Consider the following 19,725-nt stretch of genomic DNA (forward strand, 5'->3'; position numbering starts at 1 on the left):
ATCGTACGCGACAACCTGGACACAGATGCGTCCACAATCGTCGGGTTTTCCCATTTCTTCCTATCCTCTGCAGGAAAGCGAAAGGAAGAAATCAATCTCTTAGGGATCTGAAACTTTTTATCAGGGTTTACCCACATTTCTTCAAAGAGTGCATTTAACTCCATTGAAGCGGGGAAGGTAGCAGAGGATTTCTTTTTAGTATTAAAATAAGACTCCTCTTCAACCTCATCTGACTTGTCTGGAATATGTAAGACAGTTCTGATAGCCTCAATGAGGGCCTGTATTCCCTGTGACAGGACGGCACCCCCCCCCCCCCCTTCACTCGTATCCACTTCACCTACCTCAGGATCTGATGTATCAGGATCCGTATCACCCTGCATAATGTGGGCCAGAGTACGTTTTTGCGGGCAAATGGCGAGAGCTTGGGGTGCAGGCATGGGAGCTGAATCTCTATGTATCAGGTCATCCATAGACTGCCTCAAGAATTGTCTTTTCTTTTCATTATTAGACAGCTTAGTTGAAATAAGTGAAATCATCCCTTTAATTGAAGCCAACCACGGGGTTCAGCCCCACTGGACTGGGAGAGAACACTATCTTGAGTACAGGGTAGTGAGTCCCCAGGGGATTAGAGACATTCAGCAGTACAAGAAACACAGTCCCTGGACATGATTGTAAAGGGACACCTACACACACACACACACACACACACATACACACACACACACACACACATACACACACAGAGAGAGTTCAGAGCCAGCCACACAGCGCCCCTTTAGCAGTAGTAAAAGTAAGCTGGGTCGCAACAACCAAGCACCCAAGTTGTGCTTATAATATGTGCACTGCTTCTACCCCCCCCCCCCCCCTCGCTAAGACCCACGGGTACTGCTGAGGAGACTTGGGGTCTTGTCAGAGGAGCTGCGCGTCCCTTGTAATGCTGCTGTGTCTGAACTGCAGAGGGAAATGCCCTAAAATGGTGCGCGGCTTCCCGCACTTTATAATATTTATACTGGCCCTGAGGATTTTGTAGTTTGTGCTAACTAACTGTAGAGACACCTGTTAGCAAGTGTGGCCAGTGTGGGTACGATGGGTGGCTCAGCGTGCCCCTCACAGTGAGACCCCGCCGCAGCGTGTGTCCTGTCTGAGCATCCCTGGAGCACAGCCTGCACTCAGAGCTGCGTTCCTACCCTAGTGCCACCATTACCGCCGGCGACCCGTTAACCGGGACGCCGACACTGTACTCACCACTCTTCAAACTTCAGGCTCTGTTAGGGGGTGGCGACTTGCTGCGGGAGGGTATGCTGTACCATGGTTTGGCTTGCGAGTAGCTCCCTCAGGAGCTCAATGTCCTGCCAGCAGAGAAACAGGACCATTAACTCTATAGGAAGTTGGACCGTTCTCCCCCCTAAGTCCCACGAAGCAGTCAGGCTGTTGCTTAAACAGCCCTGACTGAAAATAACAAACATTAAAAATAAAAGAAAAAAACTCTTCAGGAGCTCTCCAAAGCATGACCTGCTCCTCCAGGCACATTTTCTAAACTTAGTCTGGTAGAAGGGACATAGAGGGAGGAGCCAGCGCACACTATTGATTTTTTAAAGTGCCCATGGCTCCCAGTGGACCGTCTATACCCCATGGTACTAATGTGGACCCCAGTATCCTCTAGGACGTAAGAAAAAAAGAAGTTGCTATGATCCGCCAATCAGTGCTCAGAACATCTCCTCTGACCCACACGTGTACAATGTAAAAAACCCCACTATATTTATTGTACCTTGTACTGTTAAATGTCATATGTGTGCTAATATATATGTATGATACTACTGCAACACTTCCATATGTGAAACATTTCATTTTATATGAGGAGGTGCAGGCAGGACAGGTATAATTTGTAGACTTATTAGTATGTACTGTAGGTGGTGAAGGGATGGGGCTGGAGTAAAATGTGAAGCAGGGAGCAGCAATAGGTAGTAAGTGGTGCTGTAATGTCCTGCTCTTATTTGTACTGCAGAGTAGTGCTGTAAACGGGCACTTAAGTCTTACTAGACTGCCCAATTACAGCACTTTACTGCCTAACTCCTGTCGAGAAGACATAAGTGCCCGTTTACAGCACGACTCTGAAGGACATTATAGCACCACTTACTACCTGTTGCTGCTCCCCCCAAAGGAGAATTTTTACATTTCAATTTCTGTTTGTTTTTTTTCTTTTTACCTTTTTTTTTATTTTATTTTTTCAATATTATTATTAGTAATACTAATAGTTTTCATTTTTACTTCCATACGGACTGCAGACAGTCGACATTACAATATATACTGCAAATTTACTTGCTTTTTAACAGTGATACTTTTCATGTGTATGTATATTTTTCTTTGCTACATGTTATACATATAAACCACTATTTTATGCCATTTATGTACCTTTACCAACATTTTAATTAGACACATAGGAGTAGCAATAACTGTTTATTACTTAAACTATCTGCGCCCAAGGTTAATTGTTCACCATATCTAAAACTGGCACTAGTTTGTGCTATTGTTTTCAACTGGTACACTTCCCACTCTTACCATAAGAACACTTATATTTATACTGTAAATGCTATAGTAGCTGTTTTTCCATACAAATGTTAAACCATATATTTAATTGTTTATTCAAAATTACTAAAAATTACTAAAAAGTCACAGTACACCCTTTTGTTTCAAAAACTGTGCAGGAAATGGGAAAATGGAATACTCCAGTAAGGTATGGGTGAGGTGCGCTATCTTTTAGGGTATGTACCGAACATGGGTGCCATCTTGAAATCGGCCATCTTGAATCTAAGTCAGTTTTTTCAAATGGAAAGGGGGTCGTGTAACATGTCAAACAACTTCAGAATTTGCTGAAAAGTTTATTGCTGCAAACAGATTTGAAATAGCAGTTATGGTTCAAAAGTTACAACACTATGGGGTCTATTTACTAAGCCTTGGATGGAGATAAAGTTGCTGGAGATAACGTACCAGCCAATCGGCTCCTAACTGCTATGTCACAGGCTGTGTTTGAAAAATGGTAGTTAGGAGCCCGATTTACTAAAATAGACCCCTATGTTCGGTACATACCCTAAAGCAGGGGTGTCAAAGACAAGGCCCGCGGGCCAAATCCGGCCCGCCAGACCTCGTCTGATGGCCCGCGGTGCCGCCGCCATGAAACCCCCTTCTCCCGAGTGCCCAGCTCGGGGGGGGGCGGGGTTTCGCGGAATGACGCGATTGCGTCGTGACGTCACGGCGCAAACGCGTCATTCAACGAAACCCCGTCGGAGGAGGGAGAAGGGAGCCGCGCAGACGAGGAGGGAGAGGCGGCTGAAGAGCGGCGAGAACCGCTTCAAATGTAAGTCAGCCCCTCTCCCTTCCTCTCTTTCTCTCTCTCTCCCTCCTTCCACCACCTGCCGCAATGTGTAAAATGGGGACCTGTGCCTGCCACAATGTGTAAAATGGGGACCTGTGCTTGCCACAATGTGTAAAATGGGGACCTGTGCCTGCCACAATGTGTAAAATGGGGACCTGTACCTGCCGCTATGTGTAAAATGGAGACCTGTGCCTGCCACAATGTGTAAAATGGGGACCTGTGCCTGCCACAATGTGTAAAATGGGGACCTGTGCCTGCCACAATGTGTAAAATGGGGACCTGTACCTGCCGCTATGTGTAAAATGGGGACCTGTGCCTGCCACAATGTGTAAAATGGGGACCTGTGCCTGCCACAATGTGTAAAATGGGGACCTGTACCTGCCACTATGTGTAAAATGGGGACCTGTGCCTGCCACAATGTGTAAAATGGGGACCTGTGCCTGCCACAATGTGTAAAATGGGGACCTGTGCCTGCCACAATGTGTAAAATGGGGACCTGTGCCTGCCACAATGTGTAAAATGGGGACCTGTGCCTGCCACAATGTGTAAAATGGGGACCTGTACCTGCCGCTATGTGTAAAATGGGGACCTGTGCCTGCCGCAATGTGTAAAATGGGGACCTGTGCCTGCCACAATGTGTAAAATGGGGACCTGTGCACTATAAAAGGGGGCACATGGCTGGGCACTATAAAAGGGGGCACATGGCTGGGCACTTTAAAAGGGGGCAGATGGCTGGGCACATATAAGGCAGGTGGAGCGGTAAATTTTGGATAGACCTACAGATACAACCGGCCCTTTGATGGGGACCAAACTGCTGATGCGGCCCCCGATGAATTTGAGTTTGACACCCCTGCCCTAAAGGATAGCCCACCTCACCCTTACCTTACTGGAGTATTCAATTTTCCCATTTCTTGCACAGTTTTTGAATCAAAAGGGTGTACTGCGACTTTTGAATCACCCTGTACATTACACCATGATAGAATTTATTTTCCTAATAACTAGTTTTGAACATAATTAAAATGCATTAATGCAGTGAGTACTGTTTCTAACCATCTAGTCCATATGCAAAGTAACTACAGTACTTACATTTTTGTGCATGCTCAGTTATAGTTTGACATATGCCAGAATTAAAAACCTTACAGTGATTCTTAGGTCATAAAAAAAAAAACATATTTCAGGAGTACAGGGGATTCCTCCACTTATGGCCATAAAAAAAAAATTCTGAAATAATCTGCTTCATACCATGTGGTATTTGTCATAATAGCACGATTTCTGTGTGATTTTCTCCAGTGATGCAATTTTATAATAGTTTCAAAACAGAAACGGCATTTAAATTGAAAACACTGCCTATAAAATGGAAAAAAACGCACTTTGTAATGGTTTGTCTGAACAGTGTTGCTCCAAACAAGTCATGCATTCTGGAAACCTTATAAAGGCAAGGCGATTACAATGTTGGAAAATAGCAATAAAACGTTACTACTACAGTGTTAGACACATTCTCTATGATTTTACTGATTTTTATTTTTTTTTGTTTTCCTGTAACATTGGTCATAAAGTATTCTAAGTAGCATAGTAATCTATTTCTTCCAAATAGAGCTGACAATCTGGTTGGCAAATGTCATCAATAAACACTGGGGATCAAAATTACTCCCAAACATTAAAAAAAAAGAAAAGCTTTTTTCATTTAATTCTTCTGCTAGAGATTGAGTGATTTATAATAATCCTAGGTGATAAATTGCAGATTCTGCATTACAATATTTAAAAACATTGTGGGTAATTCAGACTGGATCGCATGTCAGAGTAAATGATCGTACAATCTGCTCTGAATTACCCCCATTATCATGATACCAAGGCTTAAGGCCAGTACTCACTGGCAGATGTGGGGAGAGATGTGTGCTGAGCGAACCGCTCAGCACACATCTCTCCCCCCGCTCAGCACAGCGCCTTGTGTGCTGAGCGTGCGGGGGGAGCAGGGGGGGGGGGGGCGCACTCATTTCACCCAGCGGGGGAAGTGAGCGACCCGCTAGCACCAGCGATAGCGATGCGCGGGGCTGCGCATCGCTAACGCTTTGAGGGGTACACACGGAGTGATCGCTGCTTAAAATCTAAGCAATCTAGTCAGATTGCTTAGATTTTAAGCAGCGATTGCTCCGTGAGTACCCCCCTTTACACACAATATTTACACTGCTGAACTCTGATTTGTCATGCGAGACTCTTCAGTTAATCCTGGGTATACACTCTGCTAGTTGGGCAATCAGGCAAATATCCAGATATTTAATTAACTACTGTAAAATACAGATATATAACACTTTTAAGCATGGTTTAGCTTAATCATACTACAGCGATAGTAAAAATAACACATAAGGCACATAGGTGTGTTTTTGTTGACATGCTGACGTTCATAATGTTGACATTGTTGTAATGTCATCATGCAGTATGTCACCATAACCTCCATTCCTGTAGCCTAACTCCAACCCTCTCCAACCGTAGCCAAACCATACTCCTTTGCGCCAGTCTGTGCAAAATGTCAGCATTTCATATGTTGGCATTGTGAATGTCGGCATTCTGCAGATGCTGACATGTTCAATGTCGACATTTCAACAATTTCAACATCATACCTGTCAAAATTGTGGAGAGACATGAATGTCACCATTTTGAGTACATCCTAAGGCACACATACAGTATGCCGCATTCTATTGATATTCTATGATACAACCCTGGTGTATTCACTTAAGTCTCGATCGGGCCTCTTTTCCCATTGCTGCCAGCAAGGCAGTGCTCATGCTTTGGCAGGCACACAGATCCACCAAAACTGGCTGGATTTCTAGACGAAACGAAAAGATTTACAGCATTCGTAGTCCGTCAACTAGTTAGCTGGTTGGACTGATAATCTGCATTTGTTTGCTCCCACACACCGAACAATGGCATAAAACAGGTTTGATTTTTCCCAACTAATCATTCTAGTGTAGGTGGAAAGTTTCCCCCAACTGTGTGACAGTGGGTCTGATACATATGCGTTTGTTCTTGCTGCTGCTGTTGCTATCTTTTGCCGTATGTAATTGTGGTTATATGCTAATCTGGGCAGAGGCAAACCTGAGCATAGAGACACCCACTGCAGTCGCATCATTTCCATCCAACACCATATAATTGCTGGTACCATTTACATAAATCAAGTCATGTTGCAGAGTCTGAGTGCCTTTGAATACACGCAGGCTGAGCCGCGCAGTAAGAGAACATCGACTGATTTACTTACAATAGCAGCTTTCCAACTGCATCTGAATCAGGCCAAGTGTCCACACTATCTGGTCCGGACAGCAGATGTTGAAAATCTGCAGTCCGCTCTATCCTGTCATCTGCACCCCATCCTACCAGTACATACTGTATTTGCTCCCTGTGCTCACATAGGTGGAACCTCCATTTCTCAGAGCAGCAGCGGGTGTCAGGGGAACTGTGTATCCCAGATGTCTCCTCTCTCCCTCTGCCCCCGTGCAATTATTGCTGGCTGCCAATTTCCCCTGACTTGCCTGGGAGCCTGACAGCAGCTGCTGCCCACACCCGGTGATCTTCGTGATCTGCTGTTGGCACCAGGTTGGAGGCAGAGGTAACTGCAGTGAATACACAGCAGTGGTTGCCAAAGACCAGGGGCTCTGCACAGGGCCACATCTGCCCAGGATCCAGGGGCGGAGGGGACTGTGGTTGGTGGGTAAAAATGTGATTGTGTTTTGTTTTAATGGCTGTGTATTTTTTCTTGTCGAGGACAATATGTGTTTTTTTACCTGTTGGAGGAGGGGGGGGGGGACGCCAAATATATAGCAGGGGGACACACAGCATGTGATCCTCCTGCCATAATAGTAACAAGTCCCAAACTAGTAAGCCCAGGGCTGGGATTCCTAGAGAATGGGGTCCCCCTCCATATGGATAACCCAGGTCTTTTCTCTGCACTCCTGGGGCTTTGGTTTCAGAGGTCATAGAGAATAATATTTATAATTAATTTTGTTCTTTCCATGTGGACTGCAGGTTCCAGCAGGCCTGACAGAACTTAATGGTACTTGGAGAACCACAAGTACCAGCATGCCCTGGCATCAAGGGCGTGCTTGGACCTGTACTCCAAAATAAGGACAGGACTCAGACAATGTAAAAAATATATATTTTATTAAATAACCACTCCACAACACACCTTTGTTTACACATTATTCAATTAATCCTTAGAGACATGTCCTCTTTGACCCAAAGTAGGCATTTCACTGCAAAATAAAAAACACTTGGATGCTCCTCACGGAACCCCAATGCTAATTACAGATCACTCACAGACTAATCATTGTGATGTTGATTGCCACTATGAGTGGGGGACCCCATTCTGCGTGTCTCCCTGCTAAACTGTCACCAGTCCTGGCTAGTTCAGCCTAGTGCTGGTTACTGAAAAATAGGGGGGGACCCCACACTGTTTTCCCTCCCTATCTTTCCATATCAACCTAGGCTAAGAAGCCTGGGGCTAGATATCCTTTTAGAGGTGGGGGCATGTAATGGTTTGTTTGTTTTTTGTTTGTTTTTTTAATTTGTCCACTTCAACACTTGTTGCACATCAAAGCCTGCATAGATCATCTTGTTCAGTGCGGTACTTGAAATCTGCCACTTATTTGTGGGTTTGTGGTGGGATAGGGGCTTGAAAACCAATGGGCACTGATGGAGAATTTTAAATAACATTCAAAACCAATGCAAAGTAAATACTGTTACTGTAGACACTAAATCACCGCAATAACTGACACTTAGTAAATTTTACCCCAAAGACTTTTAGCGAGTCTCTGATTGTCCCCATTCAGTGTAAAACAGTTTGGTTTTTTTTGTCTTCCCAATTAGAAATCCTTATGTTTCAGGGCTGGATCGTACCCACCATGCCCTGTGATCTCACGGGAACTGGAGTGAATATCAGTTGCTGCTGACAGCAGTGGCTCCACGCTGTCTGAAGATATCAGGCTCACACACATACATTAGCTTAATTGCGGTTGATGAAATTCGCAAAAGCCTTGTTCCTGGATCTCAAACAAAGGAGCATTACAATGGACACATACATTAACAAGGGCATTGTTCCAGGGTTAACTCCTTTATTTCTGGTCTGCAGATGAACTCTATCCTTAGGGTTGTTAAAGCTGTTTTGCAAACATATCATTAAACAGAAACACAGTTAAAAACATATTGGGCCTGATTCAGATGCAGTCACAACCTCGATGGTGTTGCAACTAAGTGATTATTGGTAGAGTGGAAATGCATTGCTGGCACCTTTGCAAGGTACCTTTGCAATGCCGCTTGCAGCAAGGAATCAGTCGCAGAGTGATTGACAGAAAGAGGCCGTTTGGGGGAGGTAACATAGAGTGTCTGCAAAAGCACAGGCGTGTCCTATTTTTGGGGCATGTCTCGGTGTACAACTGTGATCTCGTACGCATAAAACATGGCACCAGCGTTGTGGGTATGGAGGCCAATCTTGGGATCGGTGTGATCCCAGGATTTAGGCAAAAAACAGCCGGGATTCAATTCCGGGATTGGAAGCTCCAATCCCGGGGATTGAGGGATCAGCGTTTGAGGACGCTCAACGCTGATCCCTCAATCCCCGGGATTCCTCCTCCCGGCTCCCCAGCGCAACGTGACGTGCAGTGAGAGGTCAGACTGCGCCGTCACATGCCGCTGGGAGCCACCGGGAGAGAGTAGCTTATGTTTCCCACCCGCCCGCCCCTGGTGTCCCCGGTGTATGGTGAGTTATGTGTGCGGGGGGTGGCCACACAGGGAAAAAACAATCTGGGAATCCCGGGATTGACCATTTTTCAATCTCGATACCCAGGATTGAAAAAATGGCCCGGGATTGCCCTCCCTAGTTGTGGGTATTCTGTGTGCTCATAGAGGCACTCAGAGATCGATGTTCCTCGCATCTGCGTTTGCAGTCACAATGAAGTATGCAGTTGCTGAGCATGTTGCAATGGCTTCAGTGGGTGTCTCTGCTCACTTGTGATCGGCTGCTACACATGCTATGCCTCACAGTTCTGTCACTGATAAATGTCGCTGTTGCATCAGCATTGTGACCGCATCTGAATCAGGCCGATTGTGCTTATATTTCTACACGGTAAAAGGAGTGGGTTTTCTAAAGGTTATCTGGTCCATGTCGGTTTTAACTTTTATTTGTAATCTGCATCTCTAAGGGTCTGATTCAGAGGTGCACACATTGCCCATGTTTGATGCAGTGAAGTGATTTCTTGCCACGCACATGTGCCGGAACCACACTGCACATGTGCTGCAATAGTGACAAGTTGTCAGCATTTGGGGAGTAACGGGGGTGGTTCTTATAAAAACATGAGAGCTAATTCATTCACAGCTGTAGAGCGTCTTAGTAGAGCCACTCCCGGCTCTTAAGCTGGGTACTCACTGGAGCGATGGATATTCGCTTTGACATCATTCATGTTCTGTCCTTCATTAGCATGAGCAAAGTCGCTAGTGTTTTTACTAGGTTTGATGTGCTCAGAGAGGCAATACAATGACATTGTATTGCCTCTCTTCAATTTAACATATTTTTAAAACTAAAATACAGTATAATTTATTCTATCTCTATGGAAACAGTTGGCAATAAGTACAGTACATACCTACTCTGTATGTGCTTATTCAGGGCATCGCCACTGCATACAAACATGAGTTACTGTAGGCCCTCAGGGCCTGATTCTGCTTTGGCAAAAGTAAGTAAGTGCAAGTAACTGTATATCTGGACAAACCGTGTTGCACTGCAAGTGGGGCCTATGTAAAACGTACAGCGAGATTTAGATTTGAAAGGGCGTGTCCAAACTGTTTTCTAAATTGCAGTGCAAATATAAAGCTGGCCAGCGTTTGTGGCTACATGGTAAAGCAGAACAAAAAGGGGAGCGACCCGGCACTGGTCATGCAAAGATACACATATGATATCAAACTACCAAAATTGGACGATTTTATATTTAAATCCTCAAATCTGTGTCCAGTTTGGTGGTGCGCCCAGAGCCAGAAAGAACATATGTCAAAGAAGGGAGAGAACAGAAGGCTCTTGTGTGGGCGCACTCTTTACTGATTGAAAAAACTTTCAATGATTGTCAAATTAATCATAAGTAATGCTGATAAAACATAACTTTATTTGGATATTCCTTAAAATCAGTGTGATTGCCCATTGCACAAAGTATGATCCAAAATGAGTTCCGTGCACATTGGATAGGAATTAAGAAAATATATAAAATGTTCTGGTCCTGTCTCAGGAAATGAGATAAGAAAGGATGTAGACACTTCAAAGTCTTACACCCATTTCAACCCGACCCGTACAGACAATCTGTATTAATGAGACCATAGTGTGGTCAATTGAATATTAACGTCTGTGTAGTCAGGGTCAAAATAATTGACGAGACAGTACAGAGTTCATACCGGTTGTCAGACAAATGCACAAATATTTTATACGGATCTTTTACATAAAGGGCTAAGGTTGGTCCTTTAGGATAGACTGTATGCAGTAACAAGAAAGAGTTATTGAAGACAAGTGGTGATACTGCTGTTGATGTCACGTACCACACATCATGTAAAATGATTGGTACTCTACAACACTGGGTATTCCCTGTGAGTCTCCTCCTCAAGTACTGACCCAGCCCAACACTGTTTCGCTTCCAAGATCGGACGAGATCGGGCATTAGCAGTGTGGTTTGATAGTAGAGAAGGTGGGTCAGACTCCAATGAGAGTGCACCTATATAAGAGAGTGTGACAGTCTGATAACAAGAGTACAGGTGTGGATCTGCTTTCTACGTTAGGCAGGATGCATCAAGTCCCACATCTGTGGTATTGTGCCCCTGGATCATAGATGAGAGTCCACGGAAATGAAAGAAATGAAAATAGAAACCTCACAAATTGCATGTGACATGTAATGAGATAATCTCAAAAATTGTGTATATGTATAAGTAGGCTGAAAGGGTTACTGCAATAAGATATGTAAAAGGTCTGTGGTTATACACATCCGTGACACGAGGGTATTTAAGAAGTTCTTTCTTATCAACTGTACAAAAATGCCTGTACACATATGGGAGAGGCCAATGTTAATACAGTGGCCGTGTGGGTGACCGAAAACCAGAGAGGACATTCATTAGATACTGGCTATAATTATGCCTATCAGAGCTCCCTGGAATTAAAGATACTTATCAGAGGACAAGAGGATAAGTTGTTGCATATAGGTCATCAAACATAAACATTAACATTGTGGCCTGAATGTATCCATTGATAAGAGTGCACTTTCAAATGCTGCAGCTGAAAAAGACGGATCCGTTAAGCTCAGGGCGGCAATACCACCAAATATAGAGTAAATCTCACGGTATTAAATCTCTAGGTATTGCAAGTGCAAATCGTATATATAAGTGCACCTACAATCCAAATACAATTTCATGTACTGTGGCTCGAAACGGCAGACCCGCTGCAACCAGACACTGTAACACTGATTAGAAATAAGTCATTGGTGTCAATGCACATAACCTGGATACGTCCAGTGATAAAAGTGCAATTTCAATTGCTGCGGCTGGAGCCGGCGGATCCGCTAGAGCCGGGAAATGGATGTATCTGACCTGAGTGTATTCAAAGATGAAGGTGCAATTGCATGTGCTGCGGCTGGAACCGGTAGACCTGCTGTGCCTGGAATGGAAAACGCGTTTCGCCCCGCAGGGCTTGTTCACTTCCTGGGTCTAGGTACGGGTGACCAGAGAGTTTAAAAATGCCTCACATGGAGGTACGAGCCAATCGTAGCCCGAGGATTCATTGTGTGGGAGGTGCAAAGAGTACAACGTATATTTCCCTTAATGCTGTGCCGCTGACGTCAGCGGCTGTTGCGGATTCGGAATAGGAGGACCGAATCACGTGTCCAAAGTTAACCGGGCCATGTTGGAGAAGGGCGGAATATGCCCACAGTGGGAAAGTGAGAGGAGTTACATTGATGCAGATTATGGAAACGGCTGTAATACTTAGTTAGTAATGTATATATGGATCTGAATAAATGAAAGTGTGTAGATTGTTGAGTATTTTTTTTTGGTATATGACATAACGTAGGCAAAGCCGGATATTAGTGAACTTGGCCTCAGATATCCGATGTTTAGTCACACTGTGGATATATGGGAGAAACTGGAACATATGCTTAGGAGGGGCAGCTAATTGAGGGACTATATTGGGAAGGGAAAAGATATAGCTAGAGAGTTTAAAAATGCCTCCCATGGAGGTATGAGCCAATCGTAGCCCGAGGATTCATTGTGTGGGAGGTGCAAGGAGTACAACGTATGTTTCTCTTATTGCTGTGCCGCTGACATCAGCGGCTATTGCCGATTAGGAATAGGAGGACCGAATCACGTGTCCTAAGTTACCCGGGCCATGTTGGAGATGGGCAGAATATGCCCATAGTAGAAAAATGAAAAGAAGTCACAATGATGCAGAATGTAGAAAAGGCTGCAATGCTTAGTTTGTAATGTGTATATGGATTTGAATACATGAAAGTATGGAGATTGTTAAGTATTAATTTTAGGTATATGACATAACTTAGGCAAAGCCGGATATTGGTGAACTTGGCCCCAGATATCCGATGTTTAGTCACACTGTGGATATAGGGGAGAAACTGGTACATATCCTTTGGAAGGGCAGCTAATTGAGGGACTATATTGGGAAGGGAAAGATATATATTGACTGATGTGTTTTGCAGATCTCTTTCTGCAATTACTCGGGGGCCATCTTGAAAAAGGGCAACTGTGCCCTTACCATAAGACAAGAAGAAATATTGGTAATAAATGAAAAGATGAAGGAGGAAAAGGGGGTTTGGGCGTGGGCATGATGTACCCATGCAAATAGTGTATGTAATGTATATCTGATGAGGGATACTGTTTCTAAATAAAAGGAACCTTTTGTTAATAATGAGATGGTTAGTGATGTGCATTTGCATAGTAAAAAGGGAATATGAGAGATTGCTAATATTTAGATTGATGGTGGTTAGAATAAATGTGATGGAGGTAAAAATGTGATGAAAAGGAAGGACAAGTCAAAATGCATTGTAAAAGCGAGAAGTTGAGGAAAAAGAAAGAAAAAGGAGATAAGGATGTATTATATTAAAAGGTGGAAAACAATTGTGGAAAAATTGATCTTGGGATTGGATTGCTAAACGTGTGTATGTGCATGATATGTTAAAGGTGAATGAGTATATTTCGGCATAACTATATTAGTGAAAAAAGGGGGAGGAAACAATGTTGTTGGGAAACAATCAGTGATGTGTGAAATTGTGTTAAACTAGGGTATTATGAGATGGTTGGAAGGTGCTATTGTGTGAGTGAGTGTGCCTGTGCATGTGAAGGTTAGGAAAAATTTTTTTTATGCATTGGTGTATTACAGCCACATATTGATAAAGCTGTGAGTACTTAGTGAAAAGACAATATGATGCCTGATGGAAAATTTGAAGATATAGGGAAAATAAAGGGGTGAATTACAGAGAGGTGTAGGGATAAGAGCAAGGGGAGGAGGAGGGGAGTGAGGTAGGGAAAGTGCTATGTGTGAACAAAAACAGTAAAAAAGAAGAACCTATTGGTTATTCTATATACAATAATCTTATACATTGATGAGGAGGAAGAAAAATACCAACAAATGAGGGAAAGACACAGGGATTATAATAACAGAGTGGTAATGAGAGATGTTGGGTCATAAAAAAACTCCAAAGTTTATGTTCTCATTAAGTCCAGATGGTTTGAGGCTGCCTAGCCGGAAGATCCATTCACTCTCTCGTTTTAATAATTCCTTGGTGATGTCTCCTCCACGAATCCCCAACTGAATGCGATCTAGGCCAAAAACTCTCAGTTATTTCGCTGATCCTTTGTGAACCGAATAAAAATGTCTGGCAACCGAGGTGAGTTGTTTCATGCGTGTGATGTCTTGTTGGGCATTTCTGATATTGCCCATGTGTTCCAAAATCCTCTCTTTTAGTTTTCTAGTGGTCATGCCTATATATTTTAAATCACAACTACAGGTTATGCAATAAATTACTGCCTGTGAGTTGCAATTAAAAAAATGTTGTATTCTCACTAGTTGTCCATATCTATCTGTGACTGTGTTTTTTTGTAACATCTGTGGACATAATTTGCAATGACTGCAAGGAAAAGAACCAGTTGTTGAAGGTTTTTTGGGGTTCGAGGTCAGAAGGTGACTGCGGACCAGTTGGTCCTTAATATTTTTGGACCTCCGCCAACTCATCTGGACAGGGGTTTTCACAAATGGTAGAAGATCAGGATCCAACTGTAGTATCGGTAAATGCTTTGATATAGCATTCCTCAATGTTTTCCATTCTGGGCAAAAGGTGCCAATAAATCTGATACTATCATCCTGTTTGGGAATCACTTTTTTCTTTCCAAAAATGAGATCTTCCCTTTTGACCATTTTTGTGGCCGAGTAGGCATGTTTGAGTGAACGTTTGCTGTACCCCCTATTTTAAGGAATATCCAAATAAAGTTATGTTTTATCAGCATTACTTATGATTAATTTGATAATCATTGAAAGTTTTTTCAATCAGTAAATAGTGCGCCCACACAAGAGCCTTCTGTTCTCTCCCTTCTTTGATACATGGTAAAGCAGCAAGCATTTACTCCACAACAAAAAATATATGCATTTGCATCCCTTGCAGTGCTACATGGTTTGTTTCGTTGCACAGTTACATTACTTGCTTTTTTTCTTTCAATCTTTCAGTCTTTCTGTCTGTCTTTCTTTCTGTCTGTCTTTCTTTCTTCCCAAATCAGAATCAGGCCCACTATCACCATGTCCTTCATTTGTTATTTTAAGCTCTTAGAACGAGGTACTATGACTCAGGATTAGTTACTGACTTCACTCCAGAGAAAGAGAGATGATTATTTGAACATTCTGTCAGTATGACGATCAGATCACGCCAGTGCCACCCTTATCCTCCACACAAGACTATTACATGGCATCATGAACAGTGATTTTTAATAGATGGCTACTGATGGTTTTCACCAGGGACCCCCTCAAAGGGATTTCATCTTTGCTGCCCCAAACATGCAGGTCATCGTCCTCTAAATGGGTAGGGTTGTAACCATAAGAAGTGCATGAGCGTAGTTAGATAAGCTGTGGGTTAGAACCAGATATGTTGGAGGAAGTACCAGAGAAGCGTCCACAGTATTGTCAAAGAAGCCATAAATTGATGCTGAAATCCAAAGGGAGTACCAAAGGGTAACTGGTCAGAAAAAAGGCTGAAGCAGAACACAGAGTAGCAATCAGGATTTTGGTACAATAACTGTGGGGTAGAGGAAGATGAACCTGACAATCTGACACTGGTTTGGTGCCAAGTTCCTGCTCCATAGGAGCGTCAGTTAGGAGGAGACATGAATGCCGAGAACCCACTAACTTCAGAGCAGGACACTGGCTGGAGAGGGCAGAATGCCAGCTGCACAGACTGGACTGTAGAGACCAGTGCCATCGGGGTTGGGTGAAGCCCGGATAAGGAATATGAGAGAGCCTTCATCTGAAAATAACCTCAGAATAATCACATGATTAGATGAGAGACTTATCCACAATGCCTTGTGGTCATATTCTTAGGAAGTCCACTAGCTACTGCGGGTAGGTCCACATACCTACCTTCTGCAGCTCCGCCAGCAAGGAAGACCTACTCAAGACCTAATCTACAGTCGTTTCGACTGCCAAATATAGGGCCAAGGCCAGAGGTTCTTCTACCGCTGCCAGAGGTGCGAGAGGTAAACCATGCAAACCAGCGACTGCTGGTTCAGAGGAACAGGGCTCAGGCTCTGCTTCCTCAAAACCTTCCGCATGATGGTAGACCGCGATGCCTGGAAGACATAAGGGTGGGAGCATGGCTATTTTTCTTCAGTCACATCTGGACAGGTTCGTGCCAGGATCCCTGGGTCATAGACCTTATATCCCAGGGCTACAGACTGGAGTTCCAGGAGCTCCCACCTCACAGGTTCTTCAAATCAGGCTTACCAGTTTCACAAGAGGCGAGAGTAAACTGACACGACGCCATTCAAAACTGCTGCAGACCCAGGTCATTATTCCAGTTCCACCTCATCTACACAACAAGGGTTACTATTCCAGCTTGTTTGTGGTACCGAAACTGAACGGTTCGGTAAGACCGATTCTGAACCTCAAGTCATTGAACCTGTACTTGCATGTGTTCAAATTCAAGATGGAGTCGTTGAGAGCGGTAATCTCAGGTCTGGAGGAGGGGGAATTCCTAGCGTCTCTGGATGTCAAGGATGCGTACCTTCACATTCTGATGTGGACGCCTCATCAGGCTTATCTACGGTTTGTACTGCAGGACTGCCATTACCAGTTTCAGGCCCTGCCATTTGGTCTCTCCACGGCACCGAGGGTGTTCACCAAAGTGATGGTGTAGATGATGATGTTGCTCTGCAGCCAGGGAGTGAACATAGTTCCGTACTTGGACGATCTTCTGATAAAGGCACCGTCCAGGGAACAGCTGTTGGAGAACATTGCCCTCTTAACCAGACTACTCCTGGATCATAGGTGGATTCTGAACCTGCCAAAATCTCACCTAGAACCAACGCAGAGGCTTCCGTTCCTGGGAATGATACTGGACACAGAGTCTCAGAAAGTATTCCTTCCCTTGAAAAAGGCAATGGTGATCCAGTCGATGGTTCGGACCGTCTTGAAGCCGACCTGGATCTCAGTACATCTCTGCATACGCCTTCTGGGGAAAATGGTGGCTTATTACGAAGCAATTCAGTATGGAAGGTTTCATGTGAGACCCTACCAGCTGGATCTGTTGGAGAAATGGTCCAGATCGTATCTTCACATGCACCAGAGGATTCGTCTGTCACCAAAGCCAGGATCTCCCTCCTGTGGTGGTTACAGACTTCTCATCCAGTCGAGGGTCGGAGGTTCGGGATTCAGAATGGATTCTGCTAACCACAGACGCAAGCCTCAGAGGTTGGGGATGCAGTCACCCAGGGGGTGCAGTTTCAGGGAAGATGGTCAAGTCAGGAAGTCGTCCTTCCAATAAACATCCTGGAACTCAGGGCTATCTACAACGCCCTTCTGCAGGCCTCATCTCTTCTTCAGAACCAGGCCACTCAGGTCCAGTCGGACAGTTTTACGGCGGTAACATACATAAACCAACAGGGCGGAACGAAAAGCAGAGCCGCAATGTCAGAGGTGTCAAGAATTCTCCTCTGGGCGGAAAGACATGCCGTGGTGGTGTCGTCGATCTTCATTCCGGGGGTAGACAACTGGGAAGCAGACTTCCTCTGCAAACACGATCTGCACCTGGGGGAATGGGGCCCCCACCCGGAGGTGTCCCGGTGGTTAACACGTCGGTGGGGGTATCCACAAATCGACATGATGTCCTCTCGACTCAACAAGAAGGTTAGTCAGTATTGTTCCAGGTCTAGGGATCCACAGGCAGTAGCGGTAGACCCCCTGACAACTCCATGGGTCTACCAGCTGGTGTACTTGTTTCCTCCCATTCCTCTGATCCCAAGAATTCTAAAAAGAATAAAAAGGGAAAAGTTTCAAGCAATCCTCATTGCTCCGGACTCGCCGCAAAGGGCCTGGTATGCAGATCTTCTAGCGATGCTAATCGAAGATCCGTGGCCTCTGCCTCTTCGAGAGGATCTTCTGCAACAGGGCCCGTTTGTATATCAAGACATACCACGGCTACCTTTAACGGCTGATTCTAGCCAGGAGAGGGATTCCTGACAAGGTCATCCCGACTATGATCCAAGCCAGAAAGGGGGTAACGTCTAAACATTACCATCGTATCTGGAAGAAACATGTCTCTTGGTGTGAGAGCAGACAACATTCTGCTGTGGAATTTCATCTGGGACGTTTCCTGCTTTTTCTGTTGATGTGGGCCTATGCCTTTGCTCCATTAAAGTTCAGATTTTGGCCTTGTCTATTTTCTTTCAGAAACAATTGGCTTCTCTCCCTGAGGTCCAGATGTTCTTGAAAGGTGTTCTTCACATCCAACCTCCCTTTGTGCCTCCTACGGCACCCTGGGTTCTCAATTTGGTGCTGCAGTTCCTCCAATCGAACTGGTTTGAACCGTTACAGGAAGTGGACGTAAAGTACCTTACGTGGAAGACTGTCACACTGTTGGCATTGGCTTCAGCAAGACGTGTGTCGGAACTGGGGGTGTTGTCTTACAAGAGCCCCTACTTGATTTTCCATGATTACAGAGCTGAACACAGGACTCGTCAGCAATTTGTTATTAAGGTGGTGTCTGCGTTTCACATCAACCAAACTATTGTGGTTTCCCGGGCGTTACGGGCGCCTCTGCTACTTCAAAGTCTTTGGATGTCGTAAGGGCTTGGAAGGTCTATGTGAAGAGAACAGCTCGTCACAGAAAATCGTAACCTCTCTGTTCGTTCTTTATGATCCCAATAATATTGGGTGCCCTGCTTTGAGGCAGTCTATTGCACCCTGGATCAGGCTCACTATCCAGCATGCTTATTCTATGGCAGGTTTGCCGATTCCGAAATCTGTTCAAGCCCACTATACTAGGTCGGTGGGTTCCTCTTAGGTGGCTGCCTGGGATGTCTCGGCTTTACAGCACTGCCGAGCGGCTACTTGGTCAGGTTCGAACATGTTTGCTAAGTTTAACAAGTTCGATACTTTGACCTCTGAGAACCTTCAGTTTGGTCAATCAGTTTTGCAGGAACCTCAGCACTCTCCCACCCGGTTTGGGAGCTTTGGTACTTCCCCATGGTACTAAATGGATTCCCAGTATCCCGTAGGACGTAAGAGAAAATAGAAAATAATTTAATTAAGTCCGTAGGGGATACCGGACGCTCGCCCGGTGCTTCGTTATTCCTGCTCTGTTACTTGGTTCAGTAGTGTTGTTTGGTCCAGCTGTTGCTGTCCCTGTTTGCAAGTTTGGTTAGCATGGCTTTCCTCTTGTTCTGGTTGTGCTGGTTCGAATTCTCACCACTTTCCTTTTCTATATTCTTCTCTCAAAGTATGTCCGTCTCCTCGGACACAGTTTCCTAGACTGAGTCTGGTAGGAGGGGCATAGAGGGAGGAGCCAGCACACACAATCAAACTTCTATAGTGCCCATGGCTCCTAGTGGACCTGTCTATACCCCATGGTACTAAATGGATTCTCAGTATCCTCTGTGGACTACGAGAAAAGGTTTTACAGGTAGGTAATTAAAATCCTATTTTTTTCAATCTTGATGGTTCTATCAGAAAAAGATAGAATTTGCTGAAGATCGGTTGACCTTCTAAATTTAACCTGCCGTGATCCCTTGTGTTTTGTCAACCATGGGGGTAATTCAGACCTGATCGCTGTTGTGCAACTTCGCAAGGCGGC

The 19,725-nt window shown here is 44.6% G+C and overlaps 1 protein-coding gene and 1 pseudogene across 1 annotated transcript in view; one reads left to right on the plus strand and one right to left on the minus strand.

Annotated features, from left to right (window-relative positions):
• CD109 (CD109 molecule) overlaps window positions 1-19,725 on the plus strand; it is a 559,535-nt gene that overhangs the window by 417,893 nt on the left and 121,917 nt on the right. The gene's annotated exons all lie outside the window — the stretch shown is intronic.
• LOC134912171 (5S ribosomal RNA) lies at window positions 10,961-11,079 on the minus strand (annotated as a pseudogene).

This window comes from Pseudophryne corroboree, chromosome 4 (assembly GCF_028390025.1).
Source record: "Pseudophryne corroboree isolate aPseCor3 chromosome 4, aPseCor3.hap2, whole genome shotgun sequence".
Classification (NCBI taxonomy): domain Eukaryota; kingdom Metazoa; phylum Chordata; class Amphibia; order Anura; family Myobatrachidae; genus Pseudophryne; species Pseudophryne corroboree.